Here is a 23,768-nt window from a genome sequence, read left to right on the forward strand (position 1 = left end):
GACAACCATCTTGCATGCCATCCAGGGGCTGGCATCCCAGATGCAGCAATGCAATGCATTCCTGGAAGGCATTCACTGTGCCATGTCTGGCCTACAGAGATCTTTTTAGGCTCTGGCCTCCTCATGGATGGCAGCCAGTCCCTGGTCTTTCCGTCCCCCCTCCCACCACCTCTACCCCTTCCAACACCCCACTCCCTTCACCCATCCCAAGCACACATCCAGACAGCCATGCACCCAAATCAAAACACATGAAGCACACAAACACAAGCACCACGCATCCCACCACATGCAGGCACACACCCAACATACAAAAACAGACACACCAACATCCACCTCCCCCACTGTGTCCACCCACCCTCCTTCCAAAACACAGAAACGCTCACACACATCCACTCCACATAAGCAGACTACACAGGCACCTGCATCCAAGCACAGCAGACCTACGCCTCATACCACCATTCCCTCAACCTCCACTCGCAAACCTGTCTCCAAAACCCCTCCAGCTGCTCCTCGAAAGCTTGCCCTCTCCCATGATGACCTGTTCGAACCCACTGTCCCACCCGTCTCATTCCTAAACGCTCTCTTGCCCTCAGCAAGTCCACTCCTTCCTCTTCCAAGTCCTCCCCAGTCCGCCCTTCCTGTTCCTGTGCCCCTTCCCCAGGGAGAAAGAAGCCTGTGTTGTCCCTGGTCCCTCTGCCACCCTCCGGTCCAAGCCCACTCCTCCCCTTCCCAAGGGCAAGCCCATACCCTCTCTGCCTCCACAGCCTTCGCCCAAGACCCCCCCTTCCAAACCTGAGTCCCCACCCCTGCCACCCACTGCCCCTGAACCCTGAGGTGCCTGGCTGCCCCATTGATGCCCCTGCCCAGTGGAGCCTTTCTGTCATTGTGGAAGTCATGTGTGGGCTTTATTTGCCCTCCCAGACATTGCAGTAGGACTGGACTATGGCCTTGTTTGGACATTGTTAATCTATTTTATTTTGTGTGGTGACTTGATGGTTCAATTTTGTCCCGTGGGTGAGTGGTGTACACAGGTGTGTGCATTTGTATAGATATATGATAGCATGTGTCTGGTAAGCACATTTTATTTGGGTATGTATGGCTTGGGAAGGGATGGGTAGAGGGGTGCGTGCGTTGTGGTGTGGGTGGGGTGGGTGAGTGTGTAATTGTGCCCTTTCCTCCCATGTGTGCTAGGCTGCAGTACTTACTGTTGTTGTCTTCGTCGGCGGTCACGATCCTGGAGGAATATGACAAGGAGAAGCACTGGCATTACTTCCAACTCTCGCTCCATGTTGGCGTCAGCGTGTTCTGTGGGCCTCCAGTGAGTGTTTGCCTTTATAGGGGTCATTTCCACCATTTATTGCGTGGCGGTGGTTCCCGCCCTGGAATTGCTGGCGGTGTAGTGGTTCATAATATAGTGGCTGTGTAGGGCCTTTCCGCCGGCCTCAGGATGGCCTCCGCCATCATCAGCGGTGCTCCCAGAGTAGCGGTGAGTGGTTTGGCCACTGGCTGTTTCTCATGTGCTTCTTTATGTGGCTTTCTCAACCACCAGCCTGTTGGCGGTAGTTACTGCGACCACCGGCGGTGCGGTCTTTACCGCCAGGTTCCAAATGACCACCTCAGTGTTACAAAAATAAAGGTACTTTATTTTAGTGACACAATACCAAAAAGTACTAGAGAGGCAACCCTCCAATAGGAGGTAAGTGTTAGAAATTGGGTTTTTGGTTGGCAGTCAGGTTACCCTCTGTCCAAGCAAAAGCCCTCACTCTAGTCAGGGTAAGTCACACACTATCCAAGATTATCCTGTGCCCACCCTCTGGTAGCTTGGCACGAGCAGTCAGGCTTAACTTAGAAGGCAATGTGTAAAGTATTTGTGCAATAAATCATACAATACCACCATATTGCACCACAAAAATACACCACACAGTGTTTAGAAAAATATATAATATTTATCAGGATAATTGTAGGTCAAAAAGAATAAAGTTGCAATGGAAAATTGTAGAAATATCACAGGGAAGTGATATAACGTGTCTTAAGTCTTTAGAATATAAACAAAGTCTCTTTCAAGCACAAGTACCTGGTTGGGAGTGGAAAAATCTCCTCAGAGGGCCACCAGAGAAGAGGTGCGTGGAAAAAGGGTGTGTGCGTCGATTTCTCCCCAGCACACATGGACTTGCGTCGTTATTTTCCACGCGGGGAAGTCGGCGTCGTTTTCCGGCGCTCGGACAGTCTCTTTCTGTGGATCGCGGGGATTACCAGATGTCCCGGGTCTGTGCGTGGATTTTCCTGCTTGTTCTCCGGCTGCGCGTCGGTCTGCGGGGCTGCGCGTCGAAATTACGATCTCACGGCAGGCGGCGCGTCGATTTCTCCTGTGGATGTCGATCTGCGGGGCTGCGCGTTGAAATTACGATCTCACGGCAGACGTCGCGTCGATTTCTCCTCTAGAGGTCGGGCGGCGTTGTCCTTGCAAGGCCGTGCGTCGGATTTTTGATCGTCCCAAGAGCGTCGCGTCGATCAGCGTCGGTGTGCAGCGTTTTTCTCGCCGCGGAACCAGCTGTGCGTTGAAATTTTCAGCGCACGGAGCGTCCAAATAAAAGAGAGAAGTCTTTTTGGTCCTGAGACTTCAGGGAACAGGAGGCAAGCTCTATCCAAGCCCTTGGAGAGCACTTTCACAGCCAGACAAGAGTTCAGCAAGGCAGCAGGGCAACAGCAAGGCAGCAGTCCTTTGTAGAAAGCAGACAGGTGAGTCCTTTGAGCAGCCAGGCAGTTCTTCTTGGCAGGATGTAGTTTCTGGTTCAGGTTTCTTCTCCAGCAAGTGTCTGATGAGGTAGGGCAGAGGCCCTGTTTTATACCCAAATGTGCCTTTGAAGTGGGGGAGACTTCAAAGAGTGGCTAAGAAGTGCACCAAGTCCCCTTTCAGTTCAATCCTGTCTGCCAGGGTCCCAGTAGGGGGTGTGGCAGTCCTTTGTGTGAGAGCAGGCCCTCCACCCTCCCAGCCCAGGAAGACCCATTCAAAATGCAGATGTATGCAAGTGAGGCTGAGTACCCTGTGTTTGGGGTGTGTCTGAGTGAATGCACAAGGAGCTGTCAACCAAGCCCAGCCAGACGTGGATTGTAAGGCCCAGAAGGATTTAAGTGCAAAGAAATGCTCACTTTCTAAAAGTGGCATTTCTAGAATAGTAATATTAAATCCGACTTCACCAGTCAGTAGGATTTTGTATTACCATTCTGGCCATACTAAATATGACCTTCCTGCTCCTTTCAGATCAGCAGCTGCCACTTCAACAGTGTATGAGGGCAGCCCCAATGTTAGCCTATGAAGGGAGCAGGCCTCACAGCAGTGTAAAAACGAATTTAGGGGTTTTACACTACCAGGACATATAACTACACAGGTACATGTCCTGCCTTTTACCTACACAGCACCCTGCTCTAGGGGTTACCTAGGGCACACATTAGAGGTGACTTATATGTAGAAAAAGGGGAGTTCTTGGCTTGGCAAGTACTTTTAAATGCCAAGTCGAAGTGGCAGTGAAACTGCACACACAGGCCTTGCAATGGCAAGCCTGAGACAAGGTTAAGGTAGCTACTTAAGTGGGTGGCACAACCAGTGCTGCAGGTCCACTAGTAGCATTTAATCTACAGGCCCTAGGCACAGGTAGTGCACATTATCAGGGACTTATAAGTAAATTAAATAGTCCAATCAGGTATGATTCCAGGTTACCATGTTTTAGGGGAGGGAGCATATGCACTTTAGCCCTGGTTAGCAGGGCTAAAGTGCGCAGAGTCTATAAACCAGCAAAAACAGTGTCCAAAAAGTGGAGGGAGGCAGGCAAAAAGTTAGGGGTGACTACCCTAAGGCTGTCAGGTCTAACATGTGTCCCCCCCAGCTGAAAGTGGGGAGAGCTACCCGACTTCCTGGGAGCTCTCATCGCTAAGGCGGAAGCACCTGGAGAGACCATCAGCATTGGCGTGGTCAACCCCTGGGCGATGTTCCACCGTAAAGTCCATCCCCTGTAGGGAAATGGACCACCTCAAGAGTTTTGGATTCTCACCCCTCATCTGCATGAGCCATCTGAGGGGCCTGTGGTCTGTCTGAACCCGGAAGTGAGTCCCAAACAGGTAGGGTCTTAGCTTCTTCAGTGCCCAGACCACAGCAAAAGCTTCTCTCTCAATAGCACTCCACCTCTGTTCCCGTGGTAATAGTCTTCTGCTAATAAAGACTACCGGTTGATCTCTGCCCTCCTCATTCAGCTGTGCTAGGACTGCCCCTATGCCATGCTCTGAAGCGTCTGTCTGCACGATAAATTCCTGGGAGTAGTCAGGGGCCATGAGTACGGGGGCCGTGCACATGGCTTCCTTCAGGGCGTCAAAGGCTTTCTGACAAGCCTCTGTCCAATTCACCAACCTAGGTTGTTTCTTGGAAGTGAGTTCTGTCAAGGGTGTTACAATGGTACCATAGCCCTTGACAAACCTGCGGTAGTATCCTGTGAGGCCTAGAAAGGCTCTCACCTCAGTCTGTGTTCGTGTGGGTTGCCAGGCCTTGATAGTTTCAATCTTGGCCTGGAGTGGCTGCACTTTGCCACCACCCACTAGGTGTCCCAAGTACACCACGGAACCCTGCCCAATCTGGCACTTACTGGCCTTGATGGTCAGACCTGCCTGTTGCAGGGCCTGAAGCACCTCCTTGAGGTGAAGCAGGTGTTCCTCCCAGCTGGAACTGTAGACAGCTATGTCATCCAGGTAGGCTGCACAGAAGGCATCCTTGCCAGCTAGGACCCCGTTAACCAACCGTTGGAAGGTAGCAGGGGCATTTTTCAACCCAAACGGCATCACCCGGAATTGGTAATGGCCATCAGGGGTTGAGAATGCGGATCTTTCCTTGGCCCCCTCAGTCAGGGCGATCTGCCAGTACCCTGAAGTAAGATCAAACGTACTCAGGAACTTGGCAGCGCCTAGTCTGTCCACGAGCTCATCAGCTCGGGGGATGGGGTGAGCATCAGTCCGTGTGACTGAGTTGAGACCCCGGTAGTCCACACAGAACCGGAGTTCTGGCTTCGCACCTGGGGCAGTAGCCTTAGGGACCAACACCACTGGGCTGGCCCAGGGACTACTGGATTTCTCAATAACCCCTAGAGTCAACATCTTGGAGACCTCCTCCTTGATGCTGGCCTTCACCTTATCCGACAACCTGTAAATTTTGTTTTTCACAGGGAGACTGTCACCAGTGTCAATATCATGAACACAGAGGTGGGTCAGCCCAGGAGTAAGGGAGAACAGGGGGGAGAACTGCTCCAACAGCTCATAGCAGTCTCCTTTCTGATTTAGAGTCAGGGAGTCAGACAGAATGACCCCGCTTACTGACCCATCACCTTCTTGGGCAGCGAGGAGGTCGGGGAGAGGTTCACTCTCCTCTTCCGTTCCTTCATCTGTGACCAGAAGCATGTTGATCTCCGACCTCTCAAAATGAGCTTTTAGTCGGTTCACATGGAGCACCCTTAGGGGATTCCTAGGGGTTTGGAGGTCCACTAGGTAAGTGGCCTCCCCTTTCCGCTCCTTTATTTCAAATGGGCCAGACCAGCGGTCCTGGAGAGCTCTGGGCTCTACTGGCTCCATTACCCACACTTTGTCTCCAGGTTGAAACTCTACCAGGGTGGCCTTCTGGTCATACCATTGTTTCATCACCTCTTGACTGGCCTCAAGGTTATCTTGGGCTTCTTTCCAGAAGCGGGTCATCTGGTTGCGGAGGGCCAACATATAGCTGACCACATCCTGCTGGGGTGTCTTTGGAGCTTTCTCCAATCCCTCCTGGACAATGCTTAAGGGTCCACTGACAGGGTACCCGTAGAGAAGTTCAAAGGGACTGAACCCTACCCCCCTCTGGGGGACCTCTCTGTAAGCAAAGAGAAGGCATGGTAAGAGGACGTCCCACTTACGCCTCATGGCCTCAGGGAGGCCACTAATCATGCCTTTCAGGGTCTTGTTGAATCTCTCCACAAGACCATTAGACTGGGGGTGATAGGGTGTGGTGAACTTGTAAGTTACACCACACGCATCCCACAGAGACTTCATGTATGCAGACATGAAGTTAGTGCCTCTGTCAGACACTATTTCCTTGGGGAATCCCACACGGGTAAATATCCCCATCAGGGTTCTGGCCACCACCTGTGCAGTTACGGTCCTCAGAGGGATTGCCTCTGGGTAACGGGTGGCATGGTCCACCAAAACCAGGATGAACCTGTTGCCTAAGGCAGTTTTGGGGTCCAAGGGACCAACAATGTCGATGCCCACCCTTTCAAAGGGGGTGCCAACGACAGGAAGTGGAATCAGGGGGGTTTTAACCCTTTTTCCTGCTTTACCACTGGCCTGGCAGGTAGGACAGGATCTGCAGAACTTATCTGAGTGTGTCCTCATTTTGGGCCAATAAAAGTGGGTGACAAGCCTGTTAAAGGTCTTGCCCTGCCCCAAATGTCCTGCCAGGGGAATGTCGTGAGCCAGACCCAGTAGGAAGGTTCGGTAACATTGGGGGACCACCAGCATACGTGCTGCCCCAAAGCCCGGAACCTTAGGCTCACTGTAGAGGAGATCATTCTCCCAATATAGGTGGTGATCGCCAGAGGTGTCGCCTGCTGCCTGGTTTGAGGCTTGTTTCCTCAAACCTTCCAGAGTGGGACATTCTTTCTGCGCCTTGCAGAATTCCTCCCTGGTGGGTCCACCCTCAACTTGCCAGCCAGCAAGCTCAGGTAAGTCACCTAGGGCGGCAATGTCTTCCCCAGTTGGCTCAGGAGCCTCCTCCTCAGGAGCCCCGTCAGCCACTGTGGGAACTTCTGGGGCCAGTTTCCCGCACCCCTGGTCCCTCCTCCTGGCAGCTCTCTGGGCCCTCGTTCCAGGCTCCAGATGCCCTTGACTTCCCTCGCGGTCAGCCATGGACCGTGTGGTCATGCAGACCCACTCAGGTAACCCTAACATCTCCAGCTGAGACCTGAGCTCCACTTCTTTCCAAGCAGTGTGGTCAAGATCATTGCCTAACAGACAATCTACAGGCATGGCAGGACTCACAGCTACTTTCAGAGTACCAGAGACCCCCCCCACTCAAAGGGAACCAGAGCCACCGGTAGGTGACTCTCGCGATTGTCAGCGACTCTGACCTCGTGGAATGTATTAGGTACTATCTGCTCTGTTGACACCAGCTGACTCTTGATAGTAGTCATACTGGCTCCTGTGTCACGCAGAGCCTCCACCTTCTGCCCATCAATGGTGACCCACTGCCGGTACTTGGAAGTATTTCTGGGCATGTGGGTCTTGGGCACCATTTCTCCTTCTCCCAGGGACACTAAGGAAATCTCTACCTGCTCCCCAAAGCTATTTGGGTCCATCTCCCCCCGAGCGCTACACTAGTCAACCCAGGTGCCTGTCCGGTAGTGGACGGTGCCCTCTTGGGGCACTGTGGATCGCCTTTGTAGTGACCATACTGGTAACACTCCATGCATTTGGGGCTAGATTTCCCTGACTTGTCATATGTCCCTGGCTTTTTCCCAAATTTGGAAAAGGAAGGGTTGCCACCCCCTCCCTGGGAATTCTTTTGGGGGCCTTTAGAGAGTTCCTTATCTGCAAGTTTATCTCCCCCCTCTTTCTTCTGTTGGGAACCCTGACCACCTTTGTGGGAGTCCCCCCCAGGTACCTTCTTGGACACTCTGGTGCTAACCCAGAGGTCCGCCTCCTCAGCAAGCTTCCTGGGATCAGTCAGCTTACTATCCACTAGGTGCTGGCGCAAATCTGTATAAGTAACATTAAGCATATGCTCTCTCAGAATCAAGTCATATAAACCTTTATAATCTGCTACTTTGTTGCCCCGCACCCATCCATTCAGTGCCTTACTGGAGAAATCAAAGAAATCTACCCATGTTTGTGTGGTTTGTTTGGTGCTGTCCCTGAACCTCCGATGGTATCCCTCAGGGGTCAGCCCAAACTTGGCAAGTAAAATGGCTTTCTGAAGTGGGTATGTGTTTTGATCAGGTTGATCCAATGTGAGAAGTGTGTCCCTCCCCAATGGCGGCACATAACCCCACATAGCTACCCCCCATTGCCCTTCAGGAACCTCATGAGCCCTTAGTGCAACTTCATAAGCAGCTAACCATTTATCTATGTCATCTCCCACCACAAAACTGGGCACCACATTTTTGGGTATACGAACCTTCTTTTCTCCAGCAGGTCCTGTCTGTATGCTGCCACCATTATTGCTGGATTCAGACTGTCTCGCCTTGATCTCCAGCTCCTTGAGACTCAGTTCATGAGCCAACAATAGTTTCCTTTCAGCCAAAGCTCTTTCAGCTTCCACTTGTTTGGCTGCTCTTTCAGCTTCCGCTTGTTTGGCTGCCCTTTCAGCTTCAATCTGTTTGGCTGCTCTTTCAGCCTCAGCTTGTTTGGCTTCTCTCTCTGCCCTCTTCTCCTCCTGTTGAGCCTCAATTTTCAGTTTTGCCATTTGCAATTGGAACTCCCTTTCCTCTCTCCTTTCCTCTGTGGTCAGGCTTTGCATAGAGACACTGCTCCCTGGTCTGGAAGGGGGCACAATTGCAGTGGTAACACCATCCACAGATAGTGAAAATTCCTCTGAGGGGCCAGGTTCTGGCTCCTCTTCCTCATCATCCTCTAAATGGGCTTCTGCCCAGGCCCTCAGCGCCACTTGAAAGTCCTCCTTTCTGGAGGCCCCTTGGGTGGGTACCCTCAATGCCCTGCAGAATCCTCTTAGTTGTTTGACCGTATATGCATCCAACTGGACTAGGTCAAAGTCCCCTGTCTGAGACCCAGTCAGAGACATGTTGAGTGAGGATTTAGTTTTTGAAAATTGTCAGGAAAAAAATCAGGTTTTCAAAAAGAGATAAAAACCAAGTTGACCTTCAACTGTGGGTAGGTAGTGAAATACTTAGCTACTGTATGTCACTGCACAAATACAAGTCCTATCCTCACCGCTGATCACCAATGTTAGAAATGGGGTTTTTGGTTGGCAGTCAGGTTACCCTCTGTCCAAGCAAAAGCCCTCACTCTAGTCAGGGTAAGTCACACACTATCCAAGATTATCCTGTGCCCACCCTCTGGTAGCTTGGCACGAGCAGTCAGGCTTAACTTAGAAGGCAATGTGTAAAGTATTTGTGCAATAAATCATACAATACCACCATATAGCACCACAAAAATACACCACACAGTGTTTAGAAAAATATATAATATTTATCAGGATAATTGTAGGTCAAAAAGAATAAAGTTGCAATGGAAAATTGTAGAAATATCACAGGGAAGTGATATAACGTGTCTTAAGTCTTTAGAATATAAACAAAGTCTCTTTCAAGCACAAGTACCTGGTTGGGAGTGGAAAAATCTACTCAGAGGGCCACCAGAGAAGAGGTGCGTGGAAAAAGGGTGTGTGCGTCGATTTCTCCCCAGCACACACGGACTTGCGTCGTTATTTTCCACGCGGGGAAGTCGGCGTCGTTTTCCGGCGCTCGGACAGTCTCTTTTTGTGGATCGCAGGGATTACCAGATGTCCCGGGTCTGTGGTGGATTTTCCTGCTTGTTCTCCGGCTGCGCGTCGGTCTGCGGGGCTGCGCGTCGAAATTACGATCTCACGGCAGGCGGCGCGTCGATTTCTCCTCTGGATGTCGATCTGCGGGGCTGCGCGTTGAAATTACGATCTCACGGCAGTCGTCGCGTCGATTTCTCCTCTAGAGGTCGGGCGGTGTTGTCCTTGCGAGGCCGTGCGTCGGATTTTCGATCGTCCCAAGAGCGTCGCGTCGATCAGCGTCGGTGTGCGGCGTTTTTCTCGCCGCGGAACCAGCTGTGCGTTGAAATTTTCAGCGCACGGAGCGTCCAAATAAAAGAGAGAAGTCTTTTTGGTCCTGAGACTTCAGGGAACAGGAGGCAAGCTCTATCCAAGCCCTTGGAGAGCACTTTCACAGCCAGACAAGAGTTCAGCAAGGCAGCAGGGCAACAGCAAGGCAGCAGTCCTTTGTAGAAAGCAGACAGGTGAGTCCTTTGAGCAGCCAGGCAGTTCTTCTTGGCAGGATGTAGTTTCTGGTTCAGGTTTCTTCTCCAGCAAGTGTCTGATGAGGTAGGGCAGAGGCCCTGTTTTATACCCAAATGTGCCTTTGAAGTGGGGGAGACTTCAAAGAGTGGCTAAGAAGTGCACCAGGTCCCCTTTCAGTTCAATCCTGTCTGCCAGGGTCCCAGTAGGGGGTGTGGCAGTCCTTTGTGTGAGAGCAGGCCCTCCACCCTCCCAGCCCAGGAAGACCCATTCAAAATGCAGATGTATGCAAGTGAGGCTGAGTACCCTGTGTTTGGGGTGTGTCTGAGTGAATGCACAAGGAGCTGTCAACCAAGCCCAGCCAGACGTGGATTGTAAGGCCCAGAAGGATTTAAGTGCAAAGAAATGCTCACTTTCTAAAAGTGGCATTTCTAGAATAGTAATATTAAATCCGACTTCACCAGTCAGTAGGATTTTGTATTACCATTCTGGCCATACTAAATATGACCTTCCTGCTCCTTTCAGATCAGCAGCTGCCACTTCAACAGTGTATGAGGGCAGCCCCAATGTTAGCCTATGAAGGGAGCAGGCCTCACAGCAGTGTAAAAACGAATTTAGGGGTTTTACACTACCAGGACATATAACTACACAGGTACATGTCCTGCCTTTTACCTACACAGCACCCTGCTCTAGGGGCTACCTAGGGCACACATTAGAGGTGACTTATATGTAGAAAAAGGGGAGTTCTTGGCTTGGCAAGTACTTTTAAATGCCAAGTCGAAGTGGCAGTGAAACTGCACACACAGGCCTTGCAATGGCAAGCCTGAGACAAGGTTAAGGTAGCTACTTAAGTGGGTGGCACAACCAGTGCTGCAGATCCACTAGTAGCATTTAATCTACAGGCCCTAGGCACAGGTAGTGCACATTATCAGGGACTTATAAGTAAATTAAATAGTCCAATCAGGTATGATTCCAGGTTACCATGTTTTAGGGGAGGGAGCATATGCACTTTAGCCCTGGTTAGCAGGGGTAAAGTGCGCAGAGTCTATAAACCAGCAAAAACAGTGTCCAAAAAGTGGAGGGAGGCAGGCAAAAAGTTAGGGGTGACTACCCTAAGGCTGTCAGGTCTAACAGTAAGTAACACACTAAGGGGCATATTTATACTCTGCGCCAAATTTGCGTCAAATCTTTTGACGCAAATTCGGCGCAAACCTAACACCATATTTATACTTTGACGCCCGACCCCGCAAACGTCAAAATTCAGCAGTGTGCGTCATTTTCTGGATGCGTGAAACCACCTTGCGTTAATGACATGCAAGGTAGGCGTTTCCATAAAAAAAAAGACTTTAAGGCATGTGCGCCTTATTTATACTCCTGCATCATTATGACGCATAGGAGGGGGCAGGCCTTAAAAAATGGCGCCCAACCTGATTTGCGTTGTTTTTTAATGCCTGGGTGAGGGCAGGAGTTAATGGACCTGTGGGCTCATTTCCATGGTCTCTAACCATGGAAGCAATCCACAGGTGCCCTTCCCAGCCCCCAGGGACACCCCCTGCCAACAATGCCCACCCCTGGAGGACACCCATGGATGGAGGGACCCATCCCAGGTAAGTACAGGTAAGTAGAGGTAAGTATTTTTTTAATGTTTTTATATGTGGCATGAGGGGGGGGCCTAACTTCAGGCCCCCTACATATCACTGTGCCCAATAGCCATGCCCAGGGGACAGAGGTCCCCTGGTCATGGCCATTGGGCAGGGGGGCATGGCTCCTGTCTTTGCTAAGACAGGAGTCATTTCAATGGGGGTTGTGCGTCAAAAAATGACGCAAGTCCGGTTAGAGCCATGATTTTTTACTCTAACCTGACTTGCACCATTTTTTGACGCACAACCCCCATTCTTCTCTACGCCTGCGCTGCCCGGTTAGAGTGTAATTTTTTTTTTTACTCTAACCAGCCCGCAGCGCCGGCTACCGTCAATCCATAAATAAGGCGCCCTCCTGGTGCGTTGAAATGGCATTAGCCGTCGGTACATTTTTTGACACAAACCAGCGCTGGCGCTGGTTTGCATCAAAAAGTATAAATATGGCCCTAAATATGTACACTAGTAATCAGTAAGAGGCATAGAAAGTGATAAAAAAACAGTGCAAATGCAAATAGACAATAGTGACCCTAGAGGGAGCCCAAATCATATGGTAAAAAAATGGAATGCAAACACAGGACCCCCACTTAGGTAAGTGGAATGTGTAGAGGGGAGCTGGGGTTACTAGGAAATCCCCAAGGTAAGTACCACAGTGCCCCCTAGTGACCAGGCAGAAAGGAGTAAGTTACTGGATTTTCCCCAAACCACCCAAAAGGAAGAAAATGCAACACCCAGACAAGACTGCAAGAAACCAGCGGTGGATTCCTGAAGAGGAAGACCTGTGGAAGAATGGGACCAAGTCCAGAAGTCACAGAAGAGTCCAGGAGGAGTAGGAGCTACTAACCACCCAGCTGTGGATGCAGGAGTTGGTCGACGGTAGGACAAAGACGGTCAGGAATGCAGCCCTGGAGAAGGTGAAGAGTTCCTGGAGGATGCAGTGATGTCTCACGCCGAATGGATGATTCCAGTCGGTCAGTGGCATGGAAAAGTCACCAAGAAGCCTTGGCAAAGGCTGAAGTCGCGATGAAGCAAAAGTGGAGCTGCCGGGGACCAGCAAGGTCTAGGAGGACCCATGGGGGGAGTCCTAGGGGAACCCTCAGCAAGACAGAGAGTCCACAGACAGAGAGGCAGCCCCCACAGGAGACCCACTGGATGAGCAATCAGGAGTCACAGAGGAGCCTACACAACACAACTGGAGGAGGGTACCACGCCGCAGGAGAAGCACGCAGAGGGCTGTGCGTCGCAGGAAGGAGTATGGGAGGCTGGGGCTATATGGAGCCTGAAGATTGAGTGGAGGAGATGCAAACAAGTCTTGGTAGCTGCAAGAGACTTGGTGCATGGGGCTACTGTCCTGAGTGGGAAGGCAAGTTCTTACCTCCACCAAAGTTGGACAGCTAGCAGAGAGGACCAAGAGGACTCCTACTACCCTTGGTGCACGATCCATGCAGCTGAGGATGAGAGGAGATCCACGCAGCCGATCGTCGTTGCAGTTAGTGACTTCTTCACTCCAAGGAAGATTCCTTCTTCGTTCTCATGCAGACTGAAGACTTACCACCCTCAGAGGATGCACAGCCGGGGAAATGTTGCAGAGGCTGGAAGGAGCTGTGGAAACAATGTTGCAAGCAGAGTCTTTGACTTGGATGCAGATTATCGGTTCCTGGAGGGTCTAATCGCTGTTCCAGTAGCTTGAAGTTAAAGTAGAGGTTGCAGAGGAGTCCTGCTGGAATCTTGCAAGCCGAATCTGAGGACCCACCCAAGAGAGAGACCCTAAATAGCCCTGAAAAGGGGATTGGTCACCTAGCCGTGTGACCACCTATCAGGAAGGGGCTTTGATGTCACCTGCCTGGTCTTGCCACTCAGATGCTCCCAGAGGACCCTACCAACCTTGGATTCAAGATGGCACAACCCAGGTACCATCTGAAAGAGCTCTGGGCACCACTCCTGGGATGGTGATGGACAGGGGAGTGGTCACTCCCCTTACCATTTTCCAGTTTCGCAGCAGAGTAGGGACAGGAGTTCCCTGGACCGGAGTAGACTGGTTTATGCACAGAGGGCACCAAATGTGCCCTTCAAAGCATACCAGTGGCTTGGGGAGGCTACTCCTCCCAAGCCATGTAACATCTATTTCCAAAGGGAGAGAGTGTTACCCCCTTTTCTAAAAGGAAATACTTTTTTCTGCCTTCCTGGGCTTGAGCTGATTAAGCAGCAGAAGGGCAGAAACCTGTCTGTGAGGTGGCAGCAGCATGGGCTGCCTGGAAAACCCCAGAAGGCTGGTAGGAGCAATGCAGGGGGTCCTCTAAGGAGCCCCCAGAGTGCATGGAATCATACTTCCAATACTGGCAACAGTATTGGGGTATGATTCTGACATGTTTGATACCAAACATGCCTAGGTTCAGAGTTGCCATTATGTAGCTGGGCATAGGTAGTGACCTATGTCCAGTGCACGCATAAAATGGCATCCCCGCACTCACGAAGTCCAGTAATGTGACTGGCATAGGGATGACTTACAGAGACCTGGTGCAGTGACCTGTAGTGAAAAAAGGTGCACCCATTCACGCAGGCTTAATGGCTGGCCTGCAGAACCCTTTGCATGGGCTCCCTATGGGTGGCATAATACATGCTGTGGCCCCTGGGATCCCCTGGTTCCCCAATACCTGGGTACCATATACTAGGGACTTACATGGGGGTGCCATTATGCCAAATGTGGGGTGTAAGTAACAAAGTTACCAAGTTTGAAGGAAGATAGCATAATTACTGGGGTCCTGGTTAGCAGGATCCCAGTGAACACAGTCAAACACACTGACAACAGGCAGAAGATGGGGGTAACCATGCCAAGAAAGAGGGTACTTTTCTACACTGTGAAAGCCCCAAATGGAGCTATTGACTCTGAGGAACAGTATTTTTAAGTTAATTCTTGCAAAATTCATAGCTTTAGTACTGTATGTTGGATTTTTCTTTTTTTTTTTTGGTCTTGTTTTACACAAATAACTATTGGCAATTTTTCGAAAACTGGTGTGGTGTCCTTTTGTAGTGTTTTCTCTGTGATACTGTGTGTTATGTGCAAATGCTTGACACATTGCTTCTGGGATAAGCCTGACTGATCGTTCCATGCTACCAAGGGGGTGAGCAGGAGTTATCTGAGCTTGGTATCTCCCTTATCCTGACTACTACTTGTCCCTACTTGGACAAGGTGCAAACCCACTGCCAACAAGAGACCCCATTTCTAAATAGGGACACTATGAAAGATCTATTGATGCCTCAGTACTATGACACCACAGCAGCAACAAGTGACAATAAGGGTATCTCGGTACCAAAGCGCACAGCACATCAAAGATAGGGAGTATTATGCAACATCCGAGTCGCTAACAGTACAATAAGGAGAGTTGTGAGAGAGCCGTCATTGTGTCAGTACTACAGTGCCACAGCACAGAGCAACTAAAAATAAGGAGCATTGTGTGAGATCAATGGGCGTCTCAGTACCATGTTACCACAGCAGAAAGGTGAGGAGCATATTTTGGCAGATGCATCAGTACTACAATACCACTGTGCACCGTAGGTGGAAATACGATGCATTTTGGATGGTCTGGGGCCATGTCAGTACTGTTAAGCACAGCACGTCAAAATGATGAGCATCGTGTGAGGTCAGTGGGTGTCTCAGTACTAAGAATCTAAACGCATAGCACGTCAAGCTAAGGAGCATTGTGCAAAATCCATGCATGTGTCAGTACTATAATACCACAGCACACTGCAAATGTCTCAGCACTGGATGGCACTGCACGCTGCAGGTCAGTCTAACAGTGTGAGAGCTCTAGGGCTGCCTCAGTACTAGGATGGCACTGCATGCTAGATGGGAGATGTATTACAGTGAGCACTGAAAGTGCAAGGTTTTATGAAAAACACAAGCTTCTGAAGCAACTGAGCGCTGCACAAATGTTATTGATTGATTCATCACCATAAATCAGATAAATTTCAATACATTCAATTTTATTGCTTAGCACACACAATGAAAAACATAAAAATGACTGCAGGTGTTAAAGAAGTCCTGCTGTAGATATAGAAGACCATTTCCCAAAGTCAGTAGTTTCTCTTACTCACTAGTGACATGACCCATGGTGATGACGTTTCCTTATCTTATGTGGTTGGTTTTCTTCCTTTTAAGCAGAGATGTAACAGTTTTTCGAAAAGATTTTCAGTAAGTTTCAATTTGTTCCTTAAAATGTATTTTCACACATGCCAATTATAATCTTGCCATGTAAGGCACATGTCTAAAATGCTCATGCTTTAAATTACAGCTAGCTGACACGTGTTTTGTTGAGATAAATTGATTTGCTATAATATACTTCAATTCCTCAGTTCTTTTGAGGGATTTCTCTTGTCTCAGATACGATATCTGGTTGGGGGAAATATTCCAACATTTCAAGAGAAGTTTCAAAAGCATTGTTTCCAAAAGAAAAGTAGACCTCATATGGCATGGTAGACCATGATAAAAGTGGAGTATGTGGACCATGGGAGTGCTGTGTGAGTGTGTCCGTGCTGGATGGCAGAGTGCGGTGCATGGTGAGAGGTCTGAGGATCTCATTATGAGTTTACGGTCAGACGAGCTGACCACCAAACTTATGGGGAGAATGCTGCAGTCATGCCAGCGACATTCCCTACCCCTGTCGTATTACAATGTTCCCACCAGGAACATTGTATTAAGACGTTCCTGTCAGGCTGACCGGCAGGGACAGTGCTAAGGAATTGGTCTTGGCTCCCGTAAGGGAGCGGAGGCCTATACCATAGCACACCAGCACCCTCAGAATGCGCACTGTCTGCAAAGTAGACTATAGCCTGAAATGCGCCGGTCCGACCGTCACCCCGAGGTGATATAATGAGAGCCTTAGTACTTCTGTACCATTGCAAAGTGCAGAGAGCATTGGGACAGCATTAGGCAGGCCACCATGCAGCAGTTTTACAATTTTCAACAAGTCGCAAAGTTAATAACTTCTTTTCATATCTCCTAGTGTACATCCAGTGGGGATTACACAAATAGATTCCACTCAGGACATTTACATTTTTTGTACACACAGGAAGATTATGTGATTTTCTCAGAATCACACATGTAGAATCAAGGGCCAAGGCCAGGATTCAAACCTCGGCCACCAGGTTCCAAAGTCGGCAGTTCTAGCCACTCTTTCCAAAAACGTAGGGCTTAGAGGCTCAATCTATGGATCAAAAGTGTGCAAGTCAAGTCTTGACGCACATGACACGTCAGCCAAATTCTAACTATAATTTGTTTTAATATAGTGCTTCACATCGTCCTTCTGCTTAAGCGCTGTAAACAGTTGGTTTTCTTCAGCAGCAAGTTATCACTAGAAGGCTGGCATGTGTTCTTTACATTTCTAACTTGTTTGCCCCTAATGCCTCCCTGGGCATTCTATTTCTAGCTTCCATGCATCTGTATAGATGCCAGTTTACTTTTCAGCCAAAGGCATATGTAGTTAAGGCAAAATCTCAGCCCCCGCATTGGCAGCCACAGTCCAAAGAGCTCGGTTTTGTGAGATCAGCTCCCAGAGAGTTTAAAGAGAGTCATTATGTCTCTTCAGTGAGAAAACGGACTGTTTGCTTTATTTAACATTTCTACACTGCTAAACTGATAACTCTGATGTGCCCCATGGAACAGAGAACAAGCATTGGCAAAGACAATAGGACTGGATTTTTCTAACTGATGCTGTGTTAGCATATTCAAGCAAAGCATATATGAGAGAGCCTGGAGCAGCAGATAGATATATAGTTGTAAAGTAGTCCCTCATGCAGTCCAATGCAAGCACTCCAGAGGAGGCAGCAGGATACATCCAAACAGCCAATTGCTTTAGGTGAGAGGTCACTACTCCACTGGCCTGAGCCAAGGCATGATTGACCAAGCCTCAAGCCGATGGCTGAACGAGGCTGGTCAAAGTAAGCTAGTGGTTGAACTCATATGTACTGTTAGCTCTGTTTGAAAGCTGCACTAAAAAGGCATCTGCAGGATTTCTTAGTGCGTGCAGGAAGCACAGATGTGCTACTGATTTGAGCATCGAAAACGTGTGTGAGTGGCAAAAAATGGTTTATTTAGCGCTCCAGGTGGCGGCATCATCCATCAATCTTCTTACTTATGCTATAGGCCAGTGCCTAATTTGTAAAAGAATAAGTGCTGGAGCCCAAAGCTTTGCTCAGAAGCCGCTGCTATTGAAGGTCACGGTACAAAATACCAAGGCTGCATAGTCTTGATTCCACCTCATGGCTCATTAACCCACCACTAAACACTCCATGGCTCTCTAACGTGGAATCGTATGTCCCTGCTTTCTTCCTGTGTGACTGCTTTTCTGTTTTTCTCTTCCCCCTTGTGTGCGTTTCACTCTCTTGCTTAAGGACAATTTATGCAAAATAAGTTCTAGTTAGCAAACATGAGTGCAGGTGGGGCCCCAAGTGCAAACACTGCCTCAAATTAAGCACTGCGTGCTACAAATCAGACCAGAGAGTGCTGTCAGAGCACAGGAGGGCAAAGCCCAGAGCTACGATTCATGATCACTAGAAGGCTGGCATGTGTTTTTTACATGTCTAACCTGTTTGCGCCTAATGCCTCCCTGGGCATTCTATTTCTAGCTACCATACTAGTGACCTCTGACCTGCCTTTGGTCAGGAGATCGCTCCCCCACGTCCACAGCACCACCTAGCTGTGCCCGTGTCCTTGACTCCTGCCCATGCGGCTGTTCGCATGTTCGAGGCCCTCCTCCACCCGCAGGCATCCGCCTGCGCCTCATCCCTGGTGATAATGTGGGCTTGGTAAGCGTCGCTAGACTTGTGCATTGTGCCGTTTCGTTATTGTGACTTGTTTTTCTGTGCCTTGATTTATTGTGCCGTTTATTCATCCGTTTTCCTTTTGTGCCTTTTTCCTGTTTTTTCTGCCTGCTTTTGCCCCTTGTGCGCTCCCCTTGCCGGCTCTCCCTGAGCCGCTTTCCCGACGCTGCCTCCCTGCGGCCCGCCCCCCTCACGCCCCCATTCGCTGCTCCCTTCCGCCTCCCAGTTGCTCCTCCCTCCCCCCTCCCTTCTTAATGGCGGTCGCTGCGCGTCGAGGGTGAGTGACCTCTGGCCTGCCTTTGGTCAGGAGATCGCTCCCCCACGTCCACAGCACCACCTAGCTGTGCCCGTGTCCTTGACACCCGCCCATGCGGCTGTTCGCGTGTTCGAGGCCCTCCTCCAAACGCAGGCATCCACCTGCGCCTCATCCCTGGTGTCTAGTGGGCTTGGTAAGCGTCGCTAGACTTGTGCATTGTGCTGTTTCGTTATTGTGACTTGTTTTTCTGTGCCTTGATTTATTGTGCCGTTTATTCATTTGTTTTCCTTTTGTGCCTTTTTCCTGTTTTTTCTGCCTGCTTTTGCCCCTTGTGCGCTCCCCTTGCCAGCTCTCTCTGACCCGCTCCCCCGCCACTGCCTCCCTGCGGCCCGACCCCCTCACGCCCCCATTTGCCGCTCCCTCCCGACTCCCAGCTGCTCCTCCCTCCCCCCTCTCCCTCCCTTCTTAATGGCAGGCGCGCCGCTGGCACGCCAGAGGCAAGCCCGTCTGCACCTGGACCGCCCCTAGTGCCCCCCCCCCCGGTCCGCATGACCCCCGCACCTCCAGACGCCGCCACATCGCCGACCAGCTCAACGCCCTCAATCTCGGCCACATCACAGTATGCTTCCAGTCCTCACCGAGGAACACCAACGGACCCTTCTCCTGCCGCGCCTTCAAATTCACCTGCGACAGAACAAGGAAACCTACAAAGACCGGAACAAACCAACTCCACTGCATACTCCTCAACACCCGCTCTGCACGCAAGCACGTCATCGAGCTCTGGGACCTGCTCGACTCCACCGCCCCAGACGTAGCCTTCCTAACCGAAACCTGGTGGAACGACTCCTCGGTGCCCGACATCACAATAGCCATCCCGGACGGCTACAAGATCATCCGAAGGGATCGCACCAACGGAATCGGAGGGGGAATAGCCAACGCCCACAAATCCACCCTCAAAGTCTACTCCCACACGGACGACACCCTCAAGACCGCCGAACACCTGCACTTCCCTATCCACACCGACCCCCAACACCACTCTCAGAGGAACACTCATCTACAAACCTCCCGGACCACGAGCACCATTCAGCGAATCTATCGCCGACCTCACCAGCACCCACGCACTCACCTCAACGGACTACATCCTCCTCGGGGACCTAAGTTTCCACCTGGAGAACAACAACGACACCAACTCCACAACTCTGATCGACAACCTCACCAACCACGGCCTCAGACAACTCATCAACACAACCACCCACATCGCCAGCCACATGCTTAATCCCATCTTCTCCTCAAGCGCCCACGTCACCTTCAACCATACCACCGAACTCCACTGGACCGACCACCACTGTATCCACTTCACTTACAAGAAACATACTGAGCACCACCGCACCCAACAACCACTCCGCCGATGCTGGTGCAAAGTTACCGAAGACCAGCTTACCAACACCCTCACCCAGAACCCACCCTCCGACCCCACCGACCCGGACACCGCTGCCCACAACCTCACACTGTGGATCAACGATTGCACCCAACAACCTCGCGCCACTCAAGAAACCCACCGACAACCAAGCCAGAAGAAAAGCCACCTGGTTCACCGACGAGCTCCTAAACTCCAAGCGCAACTGCCAGAAACTAATAAAGGAATGGCTCCTCGAACGCACACCTGACAGCCTCACAGCCCACAAGGACGCCACCCGCAGGCATCACCAACTCATCAGACAAGCCAAACAATCCCACTTCAAAGACCATCTGGACAACAACGCACACAACAGCAAAGATCTCTTCAGCATTGTGAAAGAACTCTCCAACCCCAGCGCCAACGTCAACGACATCCCACCATCCCAAGAACTCTGCGACGCGCTGCCCACCTTTTTCCACCGGAAGATCACCGACATCCACGACAGCTTCAACGCCACACCCACGCCAGACCCCACCCCCGAAAGCTCCACCCGTGCAAACCGCCTGACCTCCTAGACCAACGTCAACGACACAGAGACACGCAAGATCATGAGCTCCATACACTCAGGATCTCCGTCAGACCCTTGCCCCCACCACGTATACAACAAAGCAGACTCTACCATCGCCCCCCAACTACGGAAGATCATCAACATCTTCTTCGAAACAGAGACATTCCCCGAAACTTGGAAGCTCGCCGAAATCCGCGCCCTCCTCAGGAAGCCCAAAGCAGATCCCAACGACCTCAAGAATTTCCAACCGATCTCCCTACTCCCTTTCCCAGCGAAGGTCATTGAAAAAATCATCAACACACAACTAACCAGCCACCTCGAAGACAACGACATCCTGGACCCCTCCCAGTCCGGCTTCAGACGAAACCACAGCACTGAGACCGCCCTTCTCGCCGCCACAAACGACATCAGACGCCAAATGGACAACGGCAAAACATCAGCCCTCATCCTCCTGGACCTATCTGCCGCCTTCGACACAGTCTGCCACCGCACCCTGAAAACACGCCTCCACGAAACCGGAATTCAAGGAAAAGCCCTCAACTGGATCATCTCATTCCTCTCCGACAGAACCCAGAGAGTCCGCCTCCCCACCTTCCGCTCGAAGCCACCAACATCGTCTGCGGCGTCCCCCAAGGCTCATCCCTCACCCCGACGCTGTTCAACATCTACATGGCCCCCCTCGCACAAGTGGCCCGACAACACAACCTCAACATTCTCTCCTACGCCGACGACACCCAGCTCACCCTCTCCCTCGCGCACCGCCAAAACCAACCTTCACGAGGGAATGAAATCCATTGCCGAATGGATGAGAAGCAGCCGTCTGAAACTGAATTCGGACAAGACGGAGGTCCTCATCCTCGGACCCACCCCCTCCGTCTGGGACGACTCCTGGTGGCCTACCTCACTAGGAACCCCACCGACACCGACCAACCACACACGCAACCTGGGCTTCGTCCTCGACTCCTCCCTCACCATGTCTAAACAGGTCAACGCAGTTTCCTCCTCTTGCTACAAGTCGATCCCGACAGAAACAAGAAGAGTGGTGACACAGTTCCTTGTCAGCAGCAGACTAGACTACGGCAACGCACTCTACACAGGCATCCCAGCAAAAGACCTACAACGCCTCCAACGCATCCAAAACGCATCCGCCCGGCTGATCCTCGACGTACCCCCCCGCAGCCACATCTCCCACCACCTGAGAAACCTTCACTCAAGAGGATCACTTTCAAGCTTCTTACCCACGCTCACAAAGCACTCCACGACACCGGACCAGCCTACCTGAACAACAGACTCAGCTTCTACACCCCCACCCGTCAGCTCTGCTCCGCAAACCTTCGCCCTCGCCGTTGTTCCCCGCATCCAACGAAAGACCTCCGGCGGCAGATCCTTCTCATACCTCGCTGCCAAGACCTGGAACACCCTCTCTACCAACCTGCGACTGACCCAAGACCTACTCACCTTCAGAAGACTCCTCAAGTCCTGGCTCTTCGATCAGTAGCAGCAGCTCCCCCCCTCCTCCCCAGCGCCTTGAAACCCTCACGGGTACGTAGAGCGCTTTATAAATTCAATGATTGATTGATTGATTGATTGATGCATCTGTATAGATGCCAGTTTAATTTTCAGCCAAAGGCATATGTAGCGAAGCCAAAATTTCAGCCCTCGGATTGACAGCCACAGTCAAAGGGGCTCGATTTTGTGAGATCAGCTGCCAGAGAGTTCAAATAGAGTCATTATGTCTCTTCAGTGAGAAAACGGACTGTTTGCTTTATTTAACATTTCTACACTGCTAAACCGATAAATTTGATGTGCCCCAAGGCACAGAGAACAAGCATTGGCAAAGACAATATGACTGGATTTTTCTAACTGATACTGTGTTAGCATATTCAAGCAAAGCATATAGGAGAGAGCCTGAAGGAGCAGATAGAGATATAGTTGTAAAGTAGTCCCTCAAGCAGTCCAGTGCAAGCACTCTAGAGGAGGCAGCAGGATACATCCAAACAGCCAATTGCTTTAGGTGAGAGATCACTATTCCACTGGCCTGAGCCAAGACATGATTGATCAAGCCTCAAGCCGATGGCTGAATAAGGCTGGTCAAAGTAAGCTAATGGTTGAAAAGGGCAGACCCAAATTCCACTCATATGTACTGTCTGCTCTGTTTGAAAGCTGCACTAAAAAGGCATCTGCAGGATTTCTTAGGGCTTCCAGGAAGCACAGATGTGCTACCGATTTGAGCATTGAAAACGTGTTTGAGTGGCAAAAAATGGTTTATTTAGAGCTCCAGGTGGCGGCATCATCCATCAATCTTCTTACTTATGCTATAGGCAAGTCCTTAATTTGTAAAAGAATAAGTGCTGGAGCCTAAAGCTTTGCTCAGAAGCCGCTGCTATTGAAGGTCACGGTACCAAATACCAAGGCTGCATAGTCTTGATTCCACCTCATGGCCCATTAACCCACCACCAAACACTCCCTGCCTCTTTACCTTGCACTCGTATGTCACTGCTTTCTTCCTGTGTAACTGCTTTTCTATTTTTCTCTTCCCCCTTGTGTGCTTTTCACTCTCTTGATTAAGGCCAATTCATGCACAATAAGTTCTAGTTAGCAAAAATGAGTGCAGGTGCAGCCCCACGTGAAAACCCTGCCTCAAATTAAGCACTGCATGCTACAAATCAGACCATATAGTGCTGTCAGAGCACAGGAGGGCAGACCCCAGAGCTACGTTTCATGATCGTTTGGTATCAGATAGAACATTTGTAGATGGTTGGCTCCGATGGTGTGTGGGAGGTGGTGTTCTTTGATGAAGTGTCTTTTTAGTTGTTTTCGTAAGTTCTGGAGGTTTAAGCATTTCTGATGTTGATGGGAATGTTGTTCTACATCCCAGGTGTGTGGTTGGAGAAGGCCCAAAGGAAGATCTGTAATGTTTTGAGCTCATTTAAGAAGATCCAGTTTTTGAGGGAGGAATTGCTGATATTTCAGAGAGGTATGCAGTGTTTCCATGAATGGATTTCACAATGGAAGCTCTTGCAATGACATCCTTATAGGAAGTGGCTTTCAGGGAGTTGAGAACATTTGTGAATTCAGTG

The 23,768-nt window shown here is 50.5% G+C and overlaps 1 protein-coding gene across 1 annotated transcript in view; it reads left to right on the forward strand.

The window, feature by feature from the left end:
• The window catches only part of LOC138282915 (nmrA-like family domain-containing protein 1), a 172,916-nt gene that overhangs the window by 79,189 nt on the left and 69,959 nt on the right, over positions 1-23,768 (forward strand). The gene's annotated exons all lie outside the window — the stretch shown is intronic.

Source organism: Pleurodeles waltl, chromosome 2_2 (assembly GCF_031143425.1).
Source record: "Pleurodeles waltl isolate 20211129_DDA chromosome 2_2, aPleWal1.hap1.20221129, whole genome shotgun sequence".
NCBI classification, from domain to species: Eukaryota; Metazoa; Chordata; class Amphibia; order Caudata; family Salamandridae; genus Pleurodeles; species Pleurodeles waltl.